Below are 11,996 nucleotides of genomic sequence, written 5' to 3'. Positions count from 1 at the left end.
TTGCCAGAGCGACAGTATGTAATATTTTTCTCATTGCAAAATTATGGTACGTGATGCAGGCCATTCATTGTGCTCGCTTGAATGTGCAGAAATTTCACCGTGTTTTTGCCACGTTTATTTGGAATTCAGAGTGGGAGCCGATGAGGAGAGACAATCTTTTCCATCGGATTCGTCACGGTGGTCTCGGTCTCTCGCATTTGTTTTGCAAACAGATTGTGTCCCGATTCTTTTTTCTACGAGACCAAGAGCATCCTTTCATACGTACATTTATACAAACCAAATTGTCTCCTCATTTGCCATCCTTTCTCGTTTCGTCCCATGGCGGCGAACTTAGGAGATTAGTGGGATATCAAAAGGAGGTGGTAGACGCAGTGTTATTTTTGTCTGCCCGTTTTTCTTTTGAGTATTTGTCTGCTGTTAGCAAGAAAACACTTACACGCGATTTATTGATAAGTTTGTTTCCAAACCCGTTGTATAGAACTGTAGTCTGTAGCGGGGGCCAAGATGTGCTCAAGAGAGTGAAGAATATGTGCGTTCCCCCTTCCGTTAAAACGTTCTTTTTTAAACTGCATTCCAATACACTGCCCGTTAAGGTGTGGCTTCAAGGAAAGGGTATTGATGTTCCGTGGTCGGTAGACTGTATTTTATGTAAGAAACCTGAGACCATCGAGCACGTTTTCATTTTTTGCTGGGATGCGGTATTTTTTTGGGACGTGCTGCAGCGCACGTTGAAGAAACAATTGTGCATTAGCCAATCAGTCATACGTTTCTTGAATGTGAGTAACGATGATGGCATACCTTTTGATATGATTATGTTGTTGGGTTTGTGCAGTATTTGGAGGTCGCGCATGGCGGTCCGTCATGCGGACCCTAGTGTGAAAGAAGTGCATCATTATTTTTTCAGCCTTGTTAAGCAAGTGGAAAGTGTTTTTTCAAACCGTGAAACGAAACCCGAGTGGCTAGAAATTTGTAAACCGCTCCTCGAAATGCGAGGATTTTAATGTACCCTGCAATAAGTCTTGCAGAGTATTTTTTTAAGTGACATTGCCGTTTTTGCATTCCTCCTGCAATAAAGCAAAAAAAAAAAAAAAAAAAAAATCGGCCATACCATGCTGAATACGCCGGTTCTCGTCCGATCACCGAAGCTAAGCAGCATCGGGCTTCGTCAGTACTTGGGAGGGAGACCACCTGGGAACACGGAGTGCTGATGGCACTTTTTTTTTTTTTAAATACGCTGGTGCTTTCTTTCTATCTTTCTTTTTAATTAACTAAAATATAAGCGTTAGGGAATGGGACGAGAAAAGCCAGACAAGCAAAGCGCTTTCGTTGCAATCTACCTGTTTCCTTTTGGTAGTCTCCATATCGCCATCGGCCATACCATGCTGAATACGCCGGTTCTCGTCCGATCACCGAAGCTAAGCAGCATCGGGCTTCGTCAGTACTTGGGAGGGAGACCACCTGGGAACACGGAGTGCTGATGGCACTTTTTTTTTTTTAAATACGCTGGTGCTTTCTTTCTATCTTTCTTTTTAATTAACTAAAATATAAGCGTTAGGGAATGGGACGAGAAAAGCCAGACAAGCAAAGCGCTTTCGTTGCAATCTACCTGTTTCCTTTTGGTAGTCTCCATATCGCCATCGGCCATACCATGCGGAATACGCCGGTTCTCGTCCGATCACCGAAGCTAAGCAGCATCGGGCTTCGTCAGTACTTGGGAGGGAGACCACCTGGAAACACGGAGTGCTGATGGCACTTTTTTTTTTTATACGCTGGTGCTTTCTTTCTTTCTTTCTTTTTAATTAACTAAAATATAAGCGTTAGGGAATGGGACGAGAAAAGCCAGACAAGCAAAGCGCTTTCGTTGCAATCTACCTGTTTCCTTTTGGTAGTCTCCATATCGCCATCGGCCATACCATGCGGAATACGCCGGTTCTCGTCCGATCACCGAAGCTAAGCAGCATCGGGCTTCGTCAGTACTTGGGAGGGAGACCACCTGGGAACACGGAGTGCTGATGGCACTTTTTTTTTTTTTTAAATACGCTGGTGCTTTCTTTCTATCTTTCTTTTTAATTAACTAAAATATAAGCGTTAGGGAATGGGACGAGAAAAGCCAGACAAGCAAAGCGCTTTCGTTGCAATCTACCTGTTTCCTTTTGGTAGTCTCCATATCGCCATCGGCCATACCATGCGGGGATTCTGCTTCTGGCACTCGCCGAGAACGGTCGCAGGATGGCTGGCTCCAGCGGAGCTGCGACAACGGCCCTTGATGGCCGTGGAACTACTGTTTTTCATGCCTCAACGTCAACCGCTGAAGAATACAAGGTTGTTTTGCCTTCGATGCCCACCGGGCCAACTTTTTTGAACTCCGTGATTCTTCACTGCGACCTGAAGGGACGGCCCTACCGCATCGAGGATTTTCGCCAGGAGCTGAAACGGACCGGCGCCTTGCCAGACATCGTCTCGCTCGGCGCCTTCCAGATGAACCATGTGTGGTTAGCAACGCTTCGCACGCCGGAAGCCAAGGAACGCCTCCTCAACGTCAAGGAAATCAAGGTGAAGGGCCTCCGCTGCCTCGTCATTGACCCCTGTACCACCGAGATTCGCCTTCGCATCCACTGGGTGCCGTTCCACGTACCCGACGAGGCGGTTCGAAAACTTTTCGAGCCGTACGGCAAGGTCAAGGAAGTTGGACGTGAGAAGTGGCGCGTCAGCGGTTTTGAGGGCATCGAATCTACCACTCGGTTCGTTCGCATGACCCTGAAGAGCGATGCCACACCCGACGGGATGCCCCACCAGCTCCGTCTTCAAGGTGCGAACACCCTCATCGTCATCCCCGGAAGAGCGCCGGTCTGCCTGCGATGCAAGCGCCCCGGGCACATCAGGCGCGACTGCCGCGTGCCGAAGTGCACGGAGTGCTTCCGCTTCGGCCACGAGAAGGAGGACTGCGTGCGGACGTACGCCGGCGTCACCGGCGCAGCTGAGACGGACGAGCCATCCCCGTTCATCATGGAGGCGGAGGACGCCGAACTGGCGGCGTGTGGCCTCAACAGCGACGCCCCCCAGACCTCCGAACAACATCAGGAGCAACGCGCCGGGGCCGACGGTAACGACGGCAACGAGCCGGCAACTAGCACCCCGACGGAGGAAGGTGCTGCGCCTTCTCCTGCGGCGACGTCGCCCGAGGCCGTCGTGGCTGCGCCTCCCGCTGTCCTCCCACCCAGCAAGGATGCCGAAGACACCGACGACATGGACGAGACTGCGGACTCCTCCAAGCGTGGTCGCGACGGGGAGGGCGCCGCCATGACACCGGTCCCGAACCAGGGGTGGAAAACGAGCAAGCGCGGCAGGTACAAGCGTCTACCTGGCAGCCCCGCGGACGGCGGGCCACGCCGCGACAGCCAGTAAGGCGGCAACGCCTGGTTCATGAACTTTCGTGCGGGTTTTCAAGGCAAGTGTCCCGTCATAGCCTTTTTTATGATTTGCACGCTTGAACCGGCCATCACGGTCGCATCGTTAAATGTTCGCGGTTTCAACATGCGGAAGAAACAATATCAAGTACAACGTTTGTTGGAAAGCCAGAAACCCGATTTCTTGGCGATGCAGGAAACCAAGATGGCCGAGGAAGAGCAGGTGACGAATGCACTTAAGCCCTTTTTATCTTCGTACGAAGTTTGTGTTACGCACGCTGTCGGTTTATCGGGTGGTTGCTTTTTGTTCTTAAAAAAATCGTTGTCCTTGTTCGAGTTATCAGTAACTACCGACATGGAAGGTCGTTTTATTTTGTGTGACTTTTTGTTTGCGGCAGTTCATTGGCGGCTTATCTGTGTATATGCCCCCAATACGGTGAAAGACCGAGTTTCCTTTTTTTCTGGCTTGCGCCGTTTTGTAGATTGTAAGAGGACAGTTGTGTTGTGCGGGGATTTTAACTGCGTCGTTCAGGCGATAGACAGGCTGCCGTCTGGGCAGCGCCCCGACAGAAGCGCGACGATATTAAAAGAGTTGCTCGAAGATTTCGATCTGGTAGACGCTGGGAGTGTTAGAAACGAAACGCGGGAGATGCGTTTCACACACTTTCAGGCGTCCTCCCACGCTCGCTTAGACAGGATTTACGTTTCGGCCTCCGTGGCAGCGTTGTTAACAAAGTATCGCGTCACACCAGTGTTTTTCTCCGACCATTGCTTGGTTGCGACAACGATCGGGAATAAGGCGCGGCCGAAGGCGAAGTTTGAGTGGAAGCTTTGGAAGCTGAACACGAAGCTGCTTGACGACGGACATTTTGTTAAGGGCGCCGGTGACATTTTTAAGTCGGGTTTTGAAAACGCTGAAGAGGACATTTTTGAGGCATGGGAGACCGCAAAGCAGGAAGTGAAGATGCTTGCGATAGAGAGGTCGTCTCTTTTGGCCCACGAAGCGCGTCAAGCTGAACGGAGTTTAAACGCCGATCTGCTGGCGCTCTCTAGAGCGGAGTGTGCAAACCCCGGCGTCTGCTTAAAGGATTTGGACAACGTTAAGGAGCGCCTAGAACAGCTGCATCGAGAACGTTACCGCGGCGCCGTGGTTCGAGCCCGGGCGGAGAAATACCTCATGGGCGAGCAGCCAACGAAACGAGCCTTAGCAGACGAAAAGCGGTACGCCGTGCGAAACGAGATAGCGGAAATTGAAGTTGACGGCGTTACGCGCACATGTCCACGCAGTATTCAGCAGGCGTTTGTGGCTCACTACAAGCAGCTTTTTGAGAGCCCAGTTCAAGGGAAAGGGGCCCCCGCGTGGGTCAAGCTGCTTGAGGCGCTGCCGCAGTTAGCTGAAGAGGAGGCGGAAAGCCTGTCTCAGCCGATCACTCTTCAAGAGGTCGAACGGGCGATAGACGACCTGCCAAACTCGAAAACTCCGGGACCCGATGGAATAAGTGCCGAGTTTTTCAAGAAATTCAAGGGCGTACTCGCCAGTTTATTGTTACAAGTTTTTGGTAAAGCGTATGAGCGGAAAATGTTACCGCCTTCTTATACGCGAACACATACTGTTTTTATACCAAAAAGTGACGACGTCGCTAAACTACGGCGAATCACTGGTTACCGCCCGATCACCCTGTGTAACGTAGATTACAAAGTTTTTGCAAAGATTTTAGCGCGACGTTTTCAAAGTGTTGCTTGCAAACTTATCGGGGAACACCAAACGTGTGGGATCCAGGGCCGGAGCATCACGACGAACGTGCATGTCGCGCGCAGTGTCTTGGAAGCGTGTGATGCGGGCATGGGCCAAGTAGCCATGCTCCAAATAGACTTGGACAAGGCCTTCGATCGTGTCAGGCACGACGTCCTTTTTGATGTTTTAAATCGTGTGAACGTCGGAGACGTTATTTTGGAAGGTGCCAAAATGGCCTATAAAGATTGCACCACACGTCTCGTCATAAACAAAGAGGTGACCGAGCCGATTTTCGTGCGAACGTCCGTGAGGCAGGGATGTCCCATGTCGCCGCTTTTATTTAATTTGTATTTGGAGCTCTTTTGTTTAAGCGTCTTGAACAGTAAGGATTGTCGGGGTTTTCGGCTGGAAAATGCCGAGGTAAAAGTTATAAGTTACGCAGATGACGTCGCAGTGTTTTCCAGCGATAAGAAAAGTGTCAGTGCCGCGGTGTCTTTGGCAAAGGCTTTCTGTGACGCGACCGGCGCTGCCATAAACTGGGACAAGTGCCGCGGGTTTTGGCACGGCGCATGGGCCACAACGCCTTCGGAGTACGAAGGCGTTAGCTGGGACCGCGTGCCCTGCGCATACCTGGGCGTACCTCTAAATTGCTACCGCAGCAGCAAAACATTTTGGTCGGGGGTCGCCGCCGATCTGGACAGCCGTGCTTCTCGTTGGAAGCACCGTGATCTGTCCATCTTTGCGAGGGCGGCAGTTTGCAATATTTTTCTGATTTCAAAGATGTGGTATGTTTTGCAAGCCATACATTGTGCACGTGTTAACGTTCAGAAGTTTCACCGTGTTTTTGCTTTGTTCATCTGGGGGTCTAACTGGGAACCCATGAGGAGGGACAATCTTTTTCACCGGGTACGCCACGGGGGGCTTGGGCTGTCCCATTTGTTTGTTAAACAGCTAGTATCGCGTTTCTTTTTTCTGCGAGACCAGGAGCAACCGTTCATCCGCACCTTCATCCAGACAAAACTGTCTCCTCATTTGCCATCCTTTCTTGTTTCCTCTTGCGGCGTCGAGCCAACAAGACTCGTGGGATTTCAAAAGGAGGTTGTTGAATCAGTTCGCTTTTTGTCTGCACGTTTTTCTTTGGAGTACTTGTCTCTAGTGAGCAAGAAAGCGCTCGCGCGCGATTTGGTGGTCAGTTTGTTCCCGACGCCAATGTATCGAACACTTTTCTGTAATGGCGGCCACGATGTGTTAAATCGAGTGAAGCGTATGTGCGTACCACATTCAGTGAAAACGTTTTTTTTTAAGCTACACACCAATACGTTGCCGGTCAAGGTGTGGCTAAGGGAAAAGGGTATTGATGTCCCGTGGACGGTCGATTGCCTTTTATGCAAGCAACCTGAAACTATTGAGCATGTTTTCATTTTTTGCATGGATGCGGTCTTTTTCTGGGATGTGCTCCAGCGCACGCTAAAGAAAGAGCTGCGAGTCACCCCATCAGGTATTCGTTTCTTGGACGTGACGAATGACGACTGTGTGCCTTTTGACATGTTTTTTCTTTTGGGCCTTTGTAGTATTTGGCGCTCGCGCATGGCAGTAAGGCATGCCGACCCCAATGTCAAAGAAGTACGCTTCTATTTTTTCTCACTAGTAAAGCAAGTTGAGAGTGTTTTTTCTACGCGCGAGCCTAAGCCCGGGTGGCTAGGTCTTTGTAAATCTCTTTTAGAAATGAGAGCCTTTTAACGTGCCCTGCAGAAGACTTGCAGCGCTTTTTTAATTTGAACTGACATGTGCTGTTCCAGTTGCAATAAAGAAAAAAAAAAAAAAAAATCGGCCATACCACGCTGAATGCGCCGGTTCTCGTCCGATCACCGAAGCTAAGCAGCATCGGGCTCCGTCAGTACTTGCGAGGGAGACCACCTGGGAACACGGAGTGCTGATGGCACATTTTGTTTTAAATACGCTGGTGCTTTCTTTCTTTTTTAATTAATTAAAATATAAGCGCTAGGGAATGGGACGAGAAAGGCCAGACAAGCAGAGCGCTTTCGCTGCGATCTACCTATTTCCTTTTGGTAGCCTCCATATCGCCATCGGCCATACCACGCTGAATGCGCCGGTTCTCGTCCGATCACCGAAGCTAAGCAGCATCGGGCTCCGTCAGTACTTGCGAGGGAGACCACCTGGGAACACGGAGTGCTGATGGCACATTTTGTTTTAAATACGCTAGTGCTTTCTTTCTTTTTTAATTAATTAAAATATAAGCGCTAGGGAATGGAACGAAAAAAGCCAGACAAGCAGAGCGCTTTCGTTGCAATCTACCTATTTCCTTCTGGTAGCCTCCATATCGCCATCGGCCATACCACGCTGAATGCGCCGGTTCTCGTCCGATCACCGAAGCTAAGCAGCATCGGGCTCCGTCAGTACTTGCGAGGGAGACCACCTGGGAACACGGAGTGCTGATGGCACATTTTGTTTTAAATACGCTAGTGCTTTCTTTCTTTTTTAATTAATTAAAATATAAGCGCTAGGGAATGGAACGAAAAAAGCCAGACAAGCAGAGCGCTTTCGTTGCAATCTACCTATTTCCTTCTGGTAGCCTCCATATCGCCATCGGCCATACCACGCTGAATGCGCCGGTTCTCGTCCGATCACCGAAGCTAAGCAGCATCGGGCTCCGTCAGTACTTGCGAGGGAGACCACCTGGGAACACGGAGTGCTGATGGCACATTTTGTTTTAAATACGCTGGTGCTTTCTTTCTTTTTTAATTAATTAAAATATAAGCGCTAGGGAATGGAACGAAAAAAGCCAGACAAGCAGAGCGCTTTCGTTGCGATCTACCTATTTCCTTCTGGTAGCCTCCATATCGCCATCGGCCATACCACGCTGAATGCGCCGGTTCTCGTCCGATCACCGAAGCTAAGCAGCATCGGGCTCCGTCAGTACTTGCGAGGGAGACCACCTGGGAACACGGAGTGCTGATGGCACATTTTGTTTTAAATACGCTAGTGCTTTCTTTCTTTTTTAATTAATTAAAATATAAGCGCTAGGGAATGGAACGAAAAAAGCCAGACAAGCAGAGCGCTTTCGTTGCGATCTACCTATTTCCTTCTGGTAGCCTCCATATCGCCATCGGCCATACCACGCTGAATGCGCCGGTTCTCGTCCGATCACCGAAGCTAAGCAGCATCGGGCTCCGTCAGTACTTGGGAGGGAGACCACCTGGGAACACGGAGTGCTGATGGCACATTTTGTTTTAAATACGCTAGTGCTTTCTTTCTTTTTTAATTAATTAAAATATAAGCGCTAGGGAATGGAACGAAAAAAGCCAGACAAGCAGAGCGCTTTCGTTGCGATCTACCTATTTCCTTCTGGTAGCCTCCATATCGCCATCGGCCATACCACGCTGAATGCGCCGGTTCTCGTCCGATCACCGAAGCTAAGCAGCATCGGGCTCCGTCAGTACTTGGGAGGGAGACCACCTGGGAACACGGAGTGCTGATGGCACATTTTGTTTTAAATACGCTAGTGCTTTCTTTCTTTTTTAATTAATTAAAATATAAGCGCTAGGGAATGGAACGAAAAAAGCCAGACAAGCAGAGCGCTTTCGTTGCGATCTACCTATTTCCTTCTGGTAGCCTCCATATCGCCATCGGCCATACCACGCTGAATGCGCCGGTTCTCGTCCGATCACCGAAGCTATGCAGCATCGGGCTCCGTCAGTACTTGAGAGGGAGACCACCTGGGAACACGGAGTGCTGATGGCACATTTTGTTTTAAATACGCTGGTGCTTTCTTTCTTTTTTAATTAATTAAAATATAAGCGCTAGGGAATGGAACGAAAAAAGCCAGACAAGCAGAGCGCTTTCGTTGCGATCTACCTATTTCCTTCTGGTAGCCTCCATATCGCCATCGGCCATACCACGCTGAATGCGCCGGTTCTCGTCCGATCACCGAAGCTAAGCAGCATCGGGCTCCGTCAGTACTTGCGAGGGAGACCACCTGGGAACACGGAGTGCTGATGGCACATTTTGTTTTAAATACGCTGGTGCTTTCTTTCTTTTTTAATTAATTAAAATATAAGCGCTAGGGAATGGAACGAAAAAAGCCAGACAAGCAGAGCGCTTTCGTTGCGATCTACCTATTTCCTTCTGGTAGCCTCCATATCGCCATCGGCCATACTACGCTGAATGCGCCGGTTCTCGTCCGATCACCGAAGCTAAGCAGCATCGGGCTCCGTCAGTACTTGCGAGGGAGACCACCTGGGAACACGGAGTGCTGATGGCACATTTTGTTTTAAATACGCTGGTGCTTTCTTTCTTTTTTAATTAATTAAAATATAAGCGCTAGGGAATGGAACGAAAAAAGCCAGACAAGCAGAGCGCTTTCGTTGCAATCTACCTATTTCCTTCTGGTAGCCTCCATATCGCCATCGGCCATACTACGCTGAATGCGCCGGTTCTCGTCCGATCACCGAAGCTAAGCAGCATCGGGCTCCGTCAGTACTTGCGAGGGAGACCACCTGGGAACACGGAGTGCTGATGGCACATTTTGTTTTAAATACGCTAGTGCTTTCTTTCTTTTTTAATTAATTAAAATATAAGCGCTAGGGAATGGAACGAAAAAAGCCAGACAAGCAGAGCGCTTTCGTTGCGATCTACCTATTTCCTTTTGGTAGCCTCCATATCGCCATCGGCCATACCACGCTGAATGCGCCGGTTCTCGTCCGATCACCGAAGCTAAGCAGCATCGGGCTCCGTCAGTACTTGCGAGGGAGACCACCTGGGAACACGGAGTGCTGATGGCACATTTTGTTTTAAATACGCTAGTGCTTTCTTTCTTTTTTAATTAATTAAAATATAAGCGCTAGGGAATGGAACGAAAAAAGCCAGACAAGCAGAGCGCTTTCGTTGCGATCTACCTATTTCCTTTTGGTAGCCTCCATATCGCCATCGGCCATACTACGCTGAATGCGCCGGTTCTCGTCCGATCACCGAAGCTAAGCAGCATCGGGCTCCGTCAGTACTTGCGAGGGAGACCACCTGGGAACACGGAGTGCTGATGGCACATTTTGTTTTAAATACGCTAGTGCTTTCTTTCTTTTTTAATTAATTAAAATATAAGCGCTAGGGAATGGAACGAAAAAAGCCAGACAAGCAGAGCGCTTTCGTTGCAATCTACCTATTTCCTTTTGGTAGCCTCCATATCGCCATCGGCCATACCACGCTGAATGCGCCGGTTCTCGTCCGATCACCGAAGCTAAGCAGCATCGGGCTCCGTCAGTACTTGCGAGGGAGACCACCTGGGAACACGGAGTGCTGATGGCACATTTTGTTTTAAATACGCTAGTGCTTTCTTTCTTTTTTAATTAATTAAAATATAAGCGCTAGGGAATGGAACGAAAAAAGCCAGACAAGCAGAGCGCTTTCGTTGCGATCTACCTATTTCCTTTTGGTAGCCTCCATATCGCCATCGGCCATACCACGCTGAATGCGCCGGTTCTCGTCCGATCACCGAAGCTAAGCAGCATCGGGCTCCGTCAGTACTTGCGAGGGAGACCACCTGGGAACACGGAGTGCTGATGGCACATTTTGTTTTAAATACGCTAGTGCTTTCTTTCTTTTTTAATTAATTAAAATATAAGCGCTAGGGAATGGAACGAAAAAAGCCAGACAAGCAGAGCGCTTTCGTTGCGATCTACCTATTTCCTTTTGGTAGCCTCCATATCGCCATCGGCCATACTACGCTGAATGCGCCGGTTCTCGTCCGATCACCGAAGCTAAGCAGCATCGGGCTCCGTCAGTACTTGCGAGGGAGACCACCTGGGAACACGGAGTGCTGATGGCACATTTTGTTTTAAATACGCTAGTGCTTTCTTTCTTTTTTAATTAATTAAAATATAAGCGCTAGGGAATGGAACGAAAAAAGCCAGACAAGCAGAGCGCTTTCGTTGCAATCTACCTATTTCCTTTTGGTAGCCTCCATATCGCCATCGGCCATACCACGCTGAATGCGCCGGTTCTCGTCCGATCACCGAAGCTAAGCAGCATCGGGCTCCGTCAGTACTTGCGAGGGAGACCACCTGGGAACACGGAGTGCTGATGGCACATTTTGTTTTAAATACGCTGGTGCTTTCTTTCTTTTTTAATTAATTAAAATATAAGCGCTAGGGAATGGAACGAAAAAAGCCAGACAAGCAGAGCGCTTTCGTTGCAATCTACCTATTTCCTTCTGGTAGCCTCCATATCGCCATCGGCCATACCACGCTGGGATTCCACTTCCGGAAGCCGAAGCGAACGGACGTGTGTATCATGAGCTCCGTAGGAGCGGTGACAGCGGCCGCGTCTGGCCGTGGTATTTCTGCTAATTCTGCCACTGGAAACCCTGACGAGTACAAAATTATTTTGCCTCCCCTGCCCAATGGATACATCGCCATGAACTGTGTGATTCTGCACTGTGACGTAAAAGGCCGGCCATACCGGATTCAAGACTTCCGCGACGAACTGCTGCGGCTGCAAGTGCTGAAAGATCTGGTGTCGGCGGGACCGCACCAGATGAACCATGTCTGGATGCTACGGATGGCTTCGCTTGCAGCAAAGCAGAGGTTAGTGGAAGCTAAAGAACTAACCGTAAAAGGGGGGCGGTGCCTCGTAATGGACCCTGCCAACGTGGAAGTCAGGCTCAAGCTGCACTGGGTGCCCTATGACGTGCCGAGCTGTCACGTAAAAAAGGAGATGGAACGGTACGGCAAAGTGACTGACGTAACGCGAGACCTCTTCAGGGAAAAGGGTTTCGAGGCAGTCGAGTCAAACACCCGAACGGTACGCCTGACTCTCAAGGACGGTTGTACCGTCGACAG

General features: G+C 49.6%; 4 non-coding genes and 17 pseudogenes across 4 annotated transcripts; all 21 read left to right on the top strand.

Annotated features, from left to right (window-relative positions):
* The first annotated feature begins 1,094 nt into the window (after window positions 1-1,094).
* Window positions 1,095-1,213, top strand: LOC121834931 (annotated as a pseudogene).
* A 151-nt stretch (window positions 1,214-1,364) lies between these two features.
* LOC120845152 lies at window positions 1,365-1,483 on the top strand. The gene has a single exon (XR_005716572.1). It is a non-coding gene; the product is annotated as a 5S ribosomal RNA (ribosomal RNA).
* Window positions 1,484-1,633: 150 nt separating this feature from the next.
* Window positions 1,634-1,752, top strand: LOC120845006 (annotated as a pseudogene).
* Window positions 1,753-1,899: 147 nt separating this feature from the next.
* On the top strand, window positions 1,900-2,018 carry LOC120844958. Its single transcript, XR_005716520.1, has one exon. It is a non-coding gene; the product is annotated as a 5S ribosomal RNA (ribosomal RNA).
* Window positions 2,019-6,965: 4,947 nt separating this feature from the next.
* LOC115315420 lies at window positions 6,966-7,084 on the top strand (annotated as a pseudogene).
* Window positions 7,085-7,225: 141 nt separating this feature from the next.
* LOC115315410 lies at window positions 7,226-7,344 on the top strand (annotated as a pseudogene).
* Window positions 7,345-7,485: 141 nt separating this feature from the next.
* LOC115315409 lies at window positions 7,486-7,604 on the top strand (annotated as a pseudogene).
* A 141-nt stretch (window positions 7,605-7,745) lies between these two features.
* On the top strand, window positions 7,746-7,864 carry LOC115315408 (annotated as a pseudogene).
* A 141-nt stretch (window positions 7,865-8,005) lies between these two features.
* LOC115315407 lies at window positions 8,006-8,124 on the top strand (annotated as a pseudogene).
* Window positions 8,125-8,265: 141 nt separating this feature from the next.
* LOC115315367 lies at window positions 8,266-8,384 on the top strand. The gene has a single exon (XR_003917716.2). It is a non-coding gene; the product is annotated as a 5S ribosomal RNA (ribosomal RNA).
* Window positions 8,385-8,525: 141 nt separating this feature from the next.
* LOC115315356 lies at window positions 8,526-8,644 on the top strand. The gene has a single exon (XR_003917715.2). It is a non-coding gene; the product is annotated as a 5S ribosomal RNA (ribosomal RNA).
* Window positions 8,645-8,785: 141 nt separating this feature from the next.
* LOC115315344 lies at window positions 8,786-8,904 on the top strand (annotated as a pseudogene).
* A 141-nt stretch (window positions 8,905-9,045) lies between these two features.
* LOC115315445 lies at window positions 9,046-9,164 on the top strand (annotated as a pseudogene).
* A 141-nt stretch (window positions 9,165-9,305) lies between these two features.
* LOC115315434 lies at window positions 9,306-9,424 on the top strand (annotated as a pseudogene).
* Window positions 9,425-9,565: 141 nt separating this feature from the next.
* On the top strand, window positions 9,566-9,684 carry LOC115315403 (annotated as a pseudogene).
* Window positions 9,685-9,825: 141 nt separating this feature from the next.
* On the top strand, window positions 9,826-9,944 carry LOC115315423 (annotated as a pseudogene).
* A 141-nt stretch (window positions 9,945-10,085) lies between these two features.
* Window positions 10,086-10,204, top strand: LOC115315411 (annotated as a pseudogene).
* Window positions 10,205-10,345: 141 nt separating this feature from the next.
* Window positions 10,346-10,464, top strand: LOC115315338 (annotated as a pseudogene).
* Window positions 10,465-10,605: 141 nt separating this feature from the next.
* Window positions 10,606-10,724, top strand: LOC115315379 (annotated as a pseudogene).
* Window positions 10,725-10,865: 141 nt separating this feature from the next.
* Window positions 10,866-10,984, top strand: LOC120845022 (annotated as a pseudogene).
* A 141-nt stretch (window positions 10,985-11,125) lies between these two features.
* LOC120844994 lies at window positions 11,126-11,244 on the top strand (annotated as a pseudogene).
* The last annotated feature ends 752 nt before the right edge of the window (window positions 11,245-11,996 follow it).

This window comes from Ixodes scapularis, unplaced genomic scaffold, assembly GCF_016920785.2.
Source record: "Ixodes scapularis isolate PalLabHiFi unplaced genomic scaffold, ASM1692078v2 PGA_scaffold10__122_contigs__length_95168666, whole genome shotgun sequence".
Classification (NCBI taxonomy): Eukaryota; Metazoa; Arthropoda; class Arachnida; order Ixodida; family Ixodidae; genus Ixodes; species Ixodes scapularis.
This window is presented reverse-complemented; position numbering and strand designations above follow the sequence as displayed.